The sequence below is a fragment of the Oncorhynchus kisutch genome, linkage group LG13, assembly GCF_002021735.2.
Source record: "Oncorhynchus kisutch isolate 150728-3 linkage group LG13, Okis_V2, whole genome shotgun sequence".
NCBI classification, from domain to species: Eukaryota; Metazoa; Chordata; class Actinopteri; order Salmoniformes; family Salmonidae; genus Oncorhynchus; species Oncorhynchus kisutch.
The window spans coordinates 53,123,284-53,137,357 of record NC_034186.2 but is presented as its reverse complement, the minus strand read 5'-3'; the positions used below and the strand labels follow the sequence as shown (position 1 = coordinate 53,137,357).

The 14,074-nt window shown below is 41.6% G+C and overlaps 1 protein-coding gene across 14 annotated transcripts in view; it reads right to left on the bottom strand.

The window, feature by feature from the left end:
• Positions 1–8,851, bottom strand: part of LOC109902195 (myelin basic protein) — a 73,765-nt gene extending 64,914 nt beyond the window's left edge. For 9 of the 14 annotated variants that reach the window (XM_031786545.1, XM_031786538.1, XM_031786547.1 and 6 more), the window contains exon 1: positions 8,569–8,851. The gene's annotated coding sequence lies outside the window, so the exon portion shown is untranslated. The remainder of the gene's footprint in view (positions 1–8,568) is intronic. The other 5 variants (XM_031786540.1, XM_031786539.1, XM_031786542.1 and 2 more) reach the window with 2 other exon arrangements.
• Between the last annotated feature and the right edge of the window lie 5,223 nt (positions 8,852–14,074).

Below are 14,074 nucleotides of genomic sequence, written 5' to 3'. Positions count from 1 at the left end.
AGAAAATCACATTGTAGGATTTTTAATGAATTTGCAAATTATGGTGGAAAATAAGTATTTGGTCACCTACAAACAAGCAAGATTTCTGGCTCTCACAGACCTGTAACTTCTTCTTTAAGAGGCTCCTCTGTCCTCCACTCGTTACCTGTATTAATGGCACCTGTTTGAACTTGTTTTCAGTATAAAAGACACCTGTCCACCACCTCAAACAGTCACACTCCAAACTCCACTATGGCCAAGACCAAAGAGCTGTCAAAGGACACCAGAAACAAAATTGTAGACCTGCACCAGGCTGGGAAGACTGAATCTGCAATAGGTAAGCAGCTTGGTTTGAAGAAATCAACTGTGGGAGCAATTATTAGGAAATGGAAGACATACAAGACCACTGATAATCTCCCTCGATCTGGGGCTCCACGCAAGATCTCACCCCGTGGGGTCAAAATGATCACAAGAACGGTGAGTAAAAATCCCAGAACCACACGGGGGGGACCTAGTGAATGACCTGCAGAGAGCTGGGACCAAAGTAACAAAGCCTACCATCAGTAACACACTATGCCGCCAGGGACTCAAATCCTGCAGTGCCAGACGTGTCCCCCTGCTTAAGCCAGTACATGTCCAGGCCCGTCTGAAGTTTGCTGGAGAGCATTTGGATGATCCAGAAGAAGATTGGGAGAATGTCATATGGTCAGATGAAACCAAAATATAACTTTTTGGTAAAAACTCAACTCGTCGTGTTTGGAGGATAAAGAATGCTGAGTTGCATCCAAAGAACACCATACCTAGTGTGAAGCATGGGGGTGGAAACATCATGCTTTGGGGGCTGTTTTTCTGCAAAGGGACCAGGACGAGTGATCCGTGTAAAGGAAAGAATGAATGGGTCCATGTAATGTGAGATTGAGTGAAAACCTCCTTCCATCAGCAAGGGCATTGAAGATGAAACGTGGCTGGGTCTGTCAGCATGACAAGGTCCTGGTGTGGCCTAGCCAGTTTCCAGATCTCAACCCCATAGAAAATCTTTGGAGGGAGTTGAAAGTCTGTGTTGCCCAGCAACAGCCCCAAAACATCACTGCTCTAGAGATCTGCATGGAGGAATGGGCCAAAATACCACCAACAGTGTGTGAAAACTTACAGAAAACGTTTGACCTCTGTCATTGCCAACAAAGGGAATATAAACAAAGTATTGAGATAAACTTTTGTTATTGACCAAATACTTAGTTTCCACCATAATTTGAAAATAAATTCATTAAAAAAAATCCTACAATGTGATTTTCTGGAGAGAAAAAAAATCTCATTTTGTCTGTCATAGTTGAAGTGTACCTATGATAAATTACAGGCCTCTAATCTTTTTAAGTGGGAGAACTTGCACAATTGGTGGCTGACTAAATACTTTTTTGCCCCACTGTATAACCAAGAAAAACAAACAACTATGCTAGATGAAAACGTAAAAGCGGAAAACGAATTGACAAAGACAAGCAAACCAAAGTAAGACGCCGACCCTTCAATACGCTTTGCCATCTTTCTCCAGACTAGAAAGATTTAAATGTGTTCATGGCTTTGCCTGTGAACAAGACCACTTTTCCAGTAACCACACTGACAATGTGTTAACATTCTTCCCAAGGTTGTGAGTGTGAGAAACTCTGAACGTATTATCCGCAAGATTCTGGGAAACCAAAATAACATTCAGAGAATATCTATGTCACAAAGAGTGGTGAGAGGATACAGATGAGATGAGGTTTCCCCCTCACCCCAAAAAAATCCATGCTGTAATTAAACTTCTACACAGCCGCCTCCAATCCGACTCCTTGCCTTTTTGCACATAGGCCTCTAAGATTCTATGACTCAAACACTTTGCAAATCAATGGGGGGGGGGGGGGGGGGCACAGTGGATGAGGATGATAAGGGAGAACCATATAGGTCTTACTCTCTCACACACACACACACACACACACTCTCACACACACCCCTCTGGGGATATGAACCTTGCCGATTCTATTTGAAGGTTGTATGGGAGATACAGCACCAGGGAGGCATGCTAATTATAGGACAACCTTCCTCACATAGGCCAGCACTCGCAGTACTGCAGCACTCAGAGCCATCAATCAATGCATATGAGCAATTATCTATATTCCCTCTGATTAACTTCTGCTTGTGTGATTGCTCTGCTGCTGTCTGTTACCTAGGACCATGAGACTCAAATACTGTGAAAATCAAATAAAAATATATTGATTTGGTCTGGCTGAGAGGCTTAATTCATTACAAAATACCTCATACACTTTCCCTCACATCAACATACTGCCTTCTGACTTGGTTGCCCATCTACTGTCAGCTGGTATTTTGTTTTATAGCTAGTAGATAATGTTTTTATTTATTTAATACTAGTCCCATAAGAAACTGGGGGTTTGTTTAAATTCTGTTCATGCTCTATCCAGGGAGGATGTAAATGACTGCTCACCCATAGCGTAAGAGTGGAGAGCCCATCATTTTTAACATGTACCAACTTGGAGATAAAAGGCATCACAGCTCAATTCATGAGCCATACCTCCATATCTCTATCCGAGAGTGATGGTTTTAAGTATCAACAGAAAAAGCTATCTTCCTTCTCTACAGTGAGAAATGGATAAATAAGTATTCATTTATTCTGCTTCCCAACCTGCGAGACTGAAACAGATATCACTTTCCTGCAACATAAATTGCCCTTTAGGGATAAACAGTTATTTATGATTGCTGACAGAAGGAACTATGGATTACCCTGTAATACAAACAGCGGGCACAATAAATCCAAGACACAATGCGATACACTTCTCAAGTTTGACAGAACAAACACATATTCTTGTTCACATAATTGGGTGTATACACTTTACAGGCTCAGAGAACAACAAACCTAAAATGGTATTCTAAACATTTGAGTTTCTATTTAGCCTGCATGGGAATCCTCCTCTTTGACACGTTATTCTGGTCACTGTACCAAACACAAGGTCAGCGAGCACACCGAGTGAAGTAGACACTATTTGGAGTTAGCCCCGGAGATTGGGAAAGACAAGCAAACAATTCACAGTCGTGCTGAGCAGTTTTTCCATGAGACTAAGATATCATTTTAAGATATCAGGGTATAAGTGTCCCATGACTCACTCCCTCTAAGTCCTCATATCATCAGTGTTAACTAGCCACAATGATAAACTCCCAGAAGGAGTACCAGTAGCATCTCCCAGCTGTGTGTGGTCTTAGTAGGGGCGAGAAACACTGCCCTCTCCATGGTGCTGAATGCAAACCAATACACTCACTCATCATCTCGGTCTCTCTCACACACACACACACACACACAGACTTCCTGTCATTATATCAGATAATGGATCCATATGTGCCAGGAACGTGTGGGGCTGGTGTGTATGTATCCATGGAAAATGAGATAATATACAGACATCCTTGTGGATGGTGGACAAGTGCTTCATTTAACCCTCCAGGTGCCCTTGGTTACCCAAGGGCTTATGTAACCCACTTGGAGATACTCAGTGATACTAAGTCCCCGGTAGTGACACTAGAGCCAGGGTCAGAGGTAGAGGTCGACCGATTATTATTTTTCAACGCCGATACCGATTATTGGAGGGCCAAAAAAGCCGATACATTGACAATTACAACAATACTGAATGAACACTTATTTTAACTTAATATAATACTAGAGATCGACTGATTAATCGGAATGGCCGATTAATTAGGGCCGAATTCAAGATTTCAGAACAAATCGGAAATCGGTATTTTTGGGCGCCGATTTGCCGATTTTTTACAAATGTTTTATACCTTGATTTAACTAGGTAAGTCAGTTCAGAACACATTCTTATTTTCAATGACGGCCTAGGAACAGTGGGTTAACTTCCTCGTTCAGGGGCAGAACGACAGATTTTCACATTGTCAGCTCGGGGGATCCAATCTTGCAACCCTACAGTTAACTAGTCCAACGCAATAACGACCTGCCTCTCTCTCGTTGCACTCTACAAGGAGACTGCCTGTTATGCGAATGAAGTAAGCCAAGGTAAGTTGCTAGCTAGCATTAAACGTATCTCATAAAAAACAATCAATCAATCATAATCACTAGTTAACTACACATGGTTGATGATATTACTTGATATTAGCTAGCGTGTCCTGCGTTGCATATAATCTGACTAATCATACAAGCATACAAGTATCTGACTGAGCGATGGTAGGCAGAAGCAGGCACGTAAATATTCATTCAATCAGCACTTTCATGCATTTTGCCAGAAGCTCTTCGTTGTGCGTCAAGCATTGCGCTGTTTATGACTTCAAGCCTATCAACTCCCGAGATGAGGCTGGTGTAACCGAAGTGAAATGGCTAGCTAGTTAGCGCGCGCTAATAGCGTTTCAAACGTCACTCGCTCTGGGCCTTCTAGTAGTTGTTCCCCTTGCTCTGCATGTGAACATATGAAAATTGGTGGTTCTTTTTAACATGAGACTTATATTCCAAGGTAAGAGGTTTTAGGTTGTAGTTAATATAGTATTTATAGGACTATTTCTCTCTATAACATTTGTATTTCATTAACCTTTGACTATTGGATGTTTTTATAGGCACTTTAGTATTGCCAGTGTAACAGTATAGCTTCCGTCCCTCTCCTCGCCCCTACCTGGCCTCGAACCAGGAACACATCGACAACAGCCACACTCGAAGCAGCGTTACCCATTGCTCCATAAAAGCCGTGGCCCTTGCAGAGCAAGGGGAATAACTACTCCAAGTCTCAGAGCGAGTGACTTTTGAAACTCAATTAGCGCACACCCCGCTAACTAGCTAGCCATTTGACATCGGTTACACCAGCCATTAGGCTGATAGGCTTGAAGTCATAAACAACGCTGTGCTTGCGAAGAGCTGCTGGCAAAACGCACAAAAGTGATGTTTGAATGAATGCTTACGAGTCTGCTGCCGCCTACTATCGCTCAGTCAGACTGCTCTATCAAATCATAGACTTAATTATAACATAATGACACACAGAAATACGAGCCTTAGGTCATTAATATGGTCGAATCCAGAAACGATCATTTCGAAAACAAAATGTTTTTTATTTCAGTGAAATACGGAACCGTACGGTATTTTATCTAACGGTTGGCATCCCGAAGTCTAAATATTCCTGTTACATTGCACAACCTTCAATGTTATGTCATAATTACGTAATATTCTGGCAAATTAGTTCGCAATGAGCCAGGCGGCCCAAACTGTTGCAAATACCCTGACTCTGCATGCAATGAACGCAAGAGAAGTGACACAATTTCACCTGGTTAATATATTGCCTGCTAACCTGGATTTCTTTTAGCTATATATGCAGGTTTAAAAATATATACTTCTGTGTATTGATTTTAAGAAAGGCATTGGTGTTTATGGTTAGGTACAGTCGTGCAATGATTGTGCTTTTTTCGCAAATGCGCTTTTGTTAAATCATCCCCCAGCGTTGCATCGATTATATGCAACGCAGTACACGCTATATAAACTAGTAATATTATCAACCATGTGTAGTTAACTAGTGATTATGATTGATTGTTTTTTTATAAGATACGTTTAATGCTAGCTAGCAACTTACCTTGGACTCTACTGCATTCGCGTAACAGGCAGGCTCCTCATGGAGTGCATTGAGAGGCAGGTTGTTAGAGCATTGGACTAGTTAACCGTAAGGTTGCAAGATTGAATCCCAGAGCTGACAAGGTAAAAATCGTTCTGCCCCTGAACAAGGCAGTTTACCCACCGTTCCTAGGCCATCATTGAACATAAGAATGTGTTCTTAACTGACTTGCCTAGATAAATAAAGGCGTAAAAAAAATATATAAAAATATATAAAAATAAAAAAAATCTGCAAAATTGTCATCCAATTATACCGATTTCCGATTGTTATGAAAACTAGAAATCGGCCCTAATTAATCGGCCATTCCGATAAATCGGTCGACCTCTAGTCAGAGGTCAACTACTGTCCTTGGAGAGAGCATCTGGTGTACAGCAATGAAGGTCATGTTCGTGCGGGCACACAACATAACGTTTTTTTTTGCAACAGAAAACGTTTTAATTCTTTTTTTATTGGACAAGTCCATGTTATCCCTTCCTTGTTTCAGTACATTTGTATTGCGTTTAGTGTCTAATGAACATGAACCTGGACACAGAGTTGGATGGAAGAAAACTTTACTAGGAAGAGAGGCTCAGGTTTCTCTATCCCTATCAATTGATGTTCTCCCCTTTCACTTCTTCCTTTTCCCTCTATACTCATCTCTCTCAATCTCTGTGAAGAGAAAGGATATTGTTTAAATATCTCTCCATCCTTCCTTTGCTCTCTACCCACTGCTCCCTCAAGCTCTGGGAAGAGAGATTTGTGAGTGTTTGAATGCCTGTGTGAGTGTTTTGAATGTCATATTTGTGGGCAAGGCACTGTCCTACTCCCCTGTTCACTGGGCTTCAAGACGTTTTTGTCATTTTAGAAGTTCACAGAAAGGATGACCATTAAACGCCATGGTCGCACCACGGTCCAAGATTAGCAGAAATGCCAGTATAGACCCCATTGCAGCATCACTGTGGTCCTGTTTGACACAGCAAGCCCATCATTAGTGGCAGAACCAAGCTTTGCTTTAGGCCCATTCCGTCAGCACTGAATCATAGATGCGGACAGCTGTGTCTTTTACAGTCGGAAGTTTGGGCAGTTCTTCTCAGGTCCATAACATCTGGTCTTGATACTCCATATGACCTGTGATAAATCCAGTTCCTGGCAGCAGCACATCCATCACTTAGCTCTCATACTGCCACACAGTCTCTCCCAGACCCTGGGCAGAAGAACCAAACACTGAAGACTATAAAATGTGATTTCTAGAGGACCTTCACAGCAGAGAAATGCCCGAAAGCAACACCAACTGGTGCAGACATGAGAGGAAGTGAGATAAGACAGAAGGGAGGAAGTTGGTGAGAGTGAGAGGACAGAAGTTATCTTGGTGATTCATCTACTTGCACAGGCATGCACATGCAGACGCGTACGCATACACATTAGACATGCAAACAGGAGTCTCTCTAACATACACACAAATACACTTCCGTGTTCTATCCCACACAGGACAACATAAACACACACACATTAACACACATTTCAAGTCTTTCATTGCATCTGTAAGCTACTTCATTCCCCGATATATGCATGTCTAATATGGACCAGCTTGTGGAAAGAACTAGAAGACTTTACTGTTGAGCTGGTTTCCTGTGTATCAACGCCATTCCCCTGGGTCTCTACAGCAGCAAACCAAAATACTATGAATAGTCACAAAACACCCCAACTTATATCAGCACAAGCTGAGGGTTATAGCCAATATAAAAGGGCTTTATAAATACATTTGATTGATTGCCAATAGACACACTCAAAACCGTGTTCACGCAGTGTGTCAGGTGCAAGAAGGAGTGCTTTGTGAAAGGCAAATGAAGGAACGTTAAAGCGCCAAGACATGTGACTGTTAAACAAACAGCTGAGCATTTGTGTCTGACTGAGTCAACACCTCTAATATATTATGGAATCTCTTCCAATAACCTTGTAATTCAGTAGAAAATCTAGAACTATCACTTTCCTGTCGATTCTGTTCAAAACTACAACAGAGTGTGCAACGTACATTGAGCACAATACAACGATCTTACAGATTCCTTTTTTTCCCCGATTAAGTTGGGGGTTAGTGTTTTGTTAATTTGCTACTACCAGATGCCTTCTTTGAAAACAGCACATAGAAGAGGATACATGTCGATGACATAAGTCTGTCAGTTTAAACCTGGCCTCAAATCGTTTTTGAAATATATTTTGGAAATAGTCCCAAAAGTGCACTGTGCGCCCATCTGTGTCCAGTTTGAACCCACTAGTGTGCAAGTGTTTTTATTTATAGAACTCAGCACATCAAGAGAGGATGGCTTTGGGGTCAAATGTTTTCTTCTGTTCCACAATGGCCTGGTTAGGTGACTAACCTCTCACCAACTAGAATAAAATAGGCATTTGATTATAACACAGCAGGTCCAGACAGTGCATCTCATTGTGGACTACAGGTAGGTTATATGGTGTTAGCATTGTTTACATCTTCCTCAGCGACCTGTTTATAATTGTATTGTTTTACGCAGAGTGGGCTGCTCTCTCCATCCATTCCAATATGAGATAGTTCTGGCCAAGGTACCTAGTCCTAGCATAACATTCAACTGAGAGTTGGTGTGAGCACTGCTTGGAGGAAAACGTGATATTCGAACGATAGTGACAGTCTAGCCCATTTTGTTCTGTAGGCCTTATGTGAGGCTATAGAAATATTCGTATTGACAATAGGCATGGTGTCGCTTTGTCAAACATTCAACTGAATTCATGCATAACACGACATTCCTCGACATTCTTACGCAGGTCGAAACTTAACAAGCTCTTATAGGCTAAAGACAACATACATGTATACTAAATCGGTTGATGCCGCGCAACAAAACAGCTGTCAACAGAGCTGCAATGTATCAGTCACATGGACGGGCGCTGCTACAACCACAATTTACTATCATTTGAGTTTCTTTTTTGGCTGTCTTTTACATACCCTTCTCCGTTTAGATCGAATCAAATGCATCCACCATAAGAGGCTGTGATTTTGATGTGACGTTTCTCTTCTCGTGGACCATAACGTTTTATCTTCCACGGCTCGGCGTTGTTTTCACCTTCTTCGTAAACATGTACGGCTCGTTTGCTTCCTGTTTTACGTACAGTGATGGTTGTTTCTTCGGGGTGGGGCGGAATGTTGATGCAACGCAGAGAAATGTGGGCAAAAGTCCCGAGCATGCCCGCACACGTTATTGTAACATCTGTGTCACGAGACACGTTCGTTCGAAGTATGTGATAGAGTGGTTGCTGCCCTTGTGAGTTTGTGAAGAACATGTATTTTGTGTAAAACGAGGTATATCGGGCAACACATAAACTGCGGCAATGTACTCTATTGCTTTAGAAGGCTAAGCATGCAGATGGGATAAGATTCATACACAGGCTTTGAATTAAATGGAATTGGACATGGTGAATTCTGTTTCTTATTCAAATCAGTTAGGGCCATTAATTACACAGTATTAATTGCACAGGAATTAAAATACTGTGCTGATCCTCGGATTAAGTGAGTTAATCCCATTGGTACGATCTGTGGGCTGTTTGCCTTTTGACGGAGGAGTAAGGTGTTTGCCTGCAATGCTAGCAACTCAGATTCACTTACCTGCCCTAAAGTTTGCTACAATATTTTGTACACTGAACAAAAATAAGAATGCAACATGTAAAGTGTTCCTCCCATGTTTAATGAGCTGAAATAAATGACCCCAGAAATGTTCAATAGGCACTAAAAGCTTTTTTCTCTCAAATTTGTGCAAACATTTGTTTACATCCAGGTTAGTGAAAATGTTTCCTTTGCCAAGATAATCCACCTGACAGGTGTGGCATATCAAGAAGCTGATTAAACAGCATGATCCTTAAATAGGTGCATCTTGTGCTTCTCCACCTGCATTGCTTGCTGTTTGGGGTTTTAGGCTGGGTTTCTGTACAGCACTTTGAGATATCAGCTGATGTACGAAGGGCTATATAAATAAATTTGATTTGATTTGATTTGATTTGTGCCAGGGACAGTAAAAGACCACTCTAAAATGTGCAGTTTTATCACACAACACAATGCCACAGATGTCTCAAGTTCTGAGAGGGCATGCAATTGGCATGCTGAGTGCAGGAATGTCCGCCAGAGCTGTTGCCAGATAATTGGATGTACATTTCTCTGCCACGAGCCAACAACGTCGCTTTAGAGAATTTGCCAGTACGTCCAACCTGCTTCACAACCACAGACCTCGTGTATGACGTTGTGTGGGCGAGCTGTTTGCTGTGAACAGACTTTCCCATGGTGGCATTGGGGTTATGGTATGGGCAGGCATAAGCTACAGACAACCAACACAATTGAACTTCTTTCCTTCTTATTGCATTTGAGCCAATCAGTTGTGTTGTGACAAGGTATGGGTGGTATACTGAAGATAGCCCTATTTGGAAAAAGACCAAGTCCATATTATGACAAGAACAGCTTCAAATAAGCAAAGAGAACTGACAGTCCATCATTACATTAATACATGAAGGTCAGTCAATCCGTAAAATGTCAAGAACATTGAAAGTTTCTTCAAGTGCAGTCGCAAAAATCATCAAGCACTATGATGAAACTGGCTCTCATGAGAACCACCACAGGAAAGGAAGACCCGGAGTTACCTGTGCTGCAGAGGATAAGTTCTTTAGAGTTATCAGCCTCAGAAATTGCAGCCCAAATAAATGCTTCACAGAGTTCAACTAACAGACACATCTCAACATGAACTTTTCGGAGGAGACTGTGAATCAGGACTTCATGGTCAAATTGATGCAAATAAACCACTACTAAAGGACACCAATAATAATAAGAGATTTGCTTGGGCCAAGAAACACGAGCAATGGATATTAGACTGGTGGGAATCTGTCCTTTGGTCTGATGAGTCCAAATATGAGATTTTGGGTTCCAACAGCCGTGTCTTTATGAGACGCAGAGTAGGTAAACGGATGATCTCTGCATGTGTGGTTCCCACCATGAAGCATGGAGGTGCTGTGGTGCTTTGCTGGTGACACTGTTGGTGATGTCTTTAGAATTCAAGGCACACTTAACCAGCATGGCTACCACAGCATTCTGCAGCGATACGCCATCCCATCTGGTGTGCGCTTAGTGGGACTATCATTTATTTTCAACAGGACAATGACACCTCCAAGCTGTGTAAGGGCTATTTAAGAAGGAGAGTGATGGAATGCTGCATCAGATGACCTGGCCTCCACAATCACCTGATCTCAACCAAATTGAGATGGTTTGGGATGAGTTGGAAGGTAGAGTGAAGGAAAAGCAGCCAACATGTGCTCAGCATTTGTCGGAACTCCTTCAAGACTGTTGGAAAAGCATTCCAGGTGAAGCTGGTTGAGAGAATGCCAAGAGTGTGCAAAACTGTCATCAAGGCAAAGAGTGGCTACTTTGAAGAATCTCAAATATAAATTATATTTGGATTTGTTTGACACTTTTTTGGTTAATACATAATTCCATAGTTCTGATGTCTTCACTACTATTCTACAATGTAAAAAATATTCAAAGAAAGAAAAACCCTTGAATGAGTAGGCGTGTCCAAACTTTTGACTGGTACTTTATATGACTTAATTTCTCAAAAATATAGACTCTTTGCTTTCATTGGAAACCCAATTTCACATGCTCCTGTGAACTTCACATGTTGGTGCTCATGGGAATTGCATGGAAATTGCCTATGTCAACAAAATGTATTTGTTGTCAATGTCTTGGCGTCAAACTGGTGGCAGTAGAGTGTTGTAAAGAGTTCATTGAAAATGTGTCTTTCTTCATTAATTGGGCTATTTTCTCTTTAACCATATGGCCTATCTACTAGAAACCCATGGACAATATGGACACAGAACAAATTAATACTATATTTGAATATATTTTTTTGTTTTGTTATTCAAGTATAAATTAACAAAGTTACAATAGATTTCCATACATTTTCTGTTAAATACCAAAGTTACTGGAGATTCTGGTAACGTTGGTAAATTACCGGTAACTTTGTTACCATAATTGCAATGTTACAAAACACCATACTGCAGACTGAAGAATAGTGGCCATTATTCCATGACGTTTAAAAAGTGGCTGGGGGTTTCTACTAAGCTATATGGAATTGTTCTAAGAAGTTCATACCAAGGATCATTTAGCTATTGGATTTAGAATTTTATGACCCCTTGCAGTATAAAAAATATATATAAAATAGTTTGATGAAAAATTATTTTTGGTCTCACTGCCCATACAAATGCGTTGAATAACAGATTCACTACATGGAACAACGAGTGGCTCTCGAGTGACACAGCCGTCTAAGGCATTGCATCTCAGTACTAGAGGTGTCACTACAGACCCTGGTTTGATTCCAGGCTGAATCACAACCGGCCGTGATTGGGAGTCCCATAGGGCGGTGCACAATTGGCCGGCCCAGCTTTGTTAGTGTTTGGCTGGGGTAGGCTGTCATTGTAAATAAGAATTTGTTCTTAACTGACTTGCCTAGTTAAATTAAGGTAAACAAAAAAACAATAGATAGTACCAGAAACATATCAAAAGGAAGTTTGTTCTGAAGTGTCTCTCCTCTATCTGAGAGATATAAGAAAGATCAGGATAGATTTTTTTATTTTGTATTTTTTGGACATGTATTTAACTACACATTTTGGACAGTAAACAGTCCACATACTGTATACTTCCATTCATTTTTTAGACTGGTACCAGGAGTCCTGTGAGGCCTGTGGGCGTCAAGCAAAACAACCAACATATACAGTGCCTTCAGAAAGTATTCAGACCCCTTATAAAATTGATTACATTTAAAAAAAAATCCTCAGCAATATACATACAATACCCTATAATGACAAAGCGAAATTCTTTGCAAATGTATTACAAATAAAAAACAGAAATACCTTATTTACATAAGTATTCAGACCATTTGCTATGAGACTCGAAATTGACCTCAGGTGCATCCTGTTTCCATTGATTATCCTTGCAATGTTTCTACAACTTGATTGGAGTCCACCTGTGTTAAATTCAATTGATTGGACATGATTTGGAAAAGGAAAACACCTGTCTATATAAGGTCCCACAGTTGACAGTGCATGTCAGGGAATAAACCAAGCCATGAGGCCAAAGGAATTGTCCGTAGAGCTCCGAGACAGAATTGTGTCGAGGCACAGATCTGGGGAAGGGTACCAAAACATGTCTGCAGCATTGAAGGTTCCCAAGAACACAGAGGCCTCCAACATTCTTAAATGGAAGAAATTTGGAACCACCAAGACTCTTCCTAGAACTGCCCCCTGGCTAATCTGAGCAATCGGGGGAGGCCTTGGTCAGGGAGGTGACCAAGAACCCAATGGTCCCTCAGACAGAGCTCTAGAGTTCCTCTGTGGAGATGGGAGAACATTCCAGAAGGACAACCATCTCTGCAGCACTCCATCAATCAGGCTTTTATGGTAGTGGCCAGACAGTAGCCACTCCTCAGTAAAAGGCACATGACAGCCCGCTTGGAGTTTGCCAAAAGACACCTAAAGACTCTCAGACTATGAGAAACAAGATTCTCTGGTCTGATGAAACCAAGATTGAACTCTTTGGCCTGAATGCCAAGCGTCACATCTGGAGGAAATTTGGCACCATCCCTACGGTGAAGCATGGGTGACAGCATCATGCTGTGGGGATGTTTTTCAGTGGCAGAGACTGGGAGACTAGTCAGAATCGAGGCAAAGATGAATGAAGCAAAGTACAGAAAGATCCTTGATGAAAACCTGCTCCAGAGCACTCAGGAACAGACTGGGCGAAGGTTCACCTCCCAACAGGACAACGACCTTAAGCACCCAGCAAGACAATGCAGGAGTGGCTTTGGGACAAGTCTCTGAATGTCCTTGAGTGGCCCAGCCAGAGCCCGGACTTGATCCCGACCAAACATCTCTGGAGAGACCTGAAAATAGCTGTGCAGCAACACTGCACTTCCAACCTGACAGAGCTTGAGAGGATCTGCAGAAAAGAATGGGAGAAAATCCCTAAATACAGGTGTGCCAAGCTTGTAGTGTCATACCCAAGAAGACTTGAGGCTGTAATCACTGCCAAAGGTGCTTCAACAAAGTATTGCGTAAAGGGTCTGAATACTTATGAAAATGTGATATTTCCGTTTTTAATTTTTTTATAAATTTGCAAAAATTTCTAAAACCCTGTTTTTGCTTTGTCGTTATGCGGTATTGTGTGAACAGATATCTCTAGTTTAAAATGACAGATTTTGTGATAATTGAATTTCTGTGCAGGCGCAGACATCAACCTTATTAAACCAGACTGAACACTGTACTCATTGTTTCACTAGTAAAACAACAGTATCATTGGACCCCAAGGTATGCAGTATCATCGGATCCCAGGGTAAGCAGTATCATTGGATCCCAGGGTAAGCAGTATCATTGGACCCCAGGGTAAGCAGTAATTTGGACCCCAGGGTAAGCAGTATCATTGG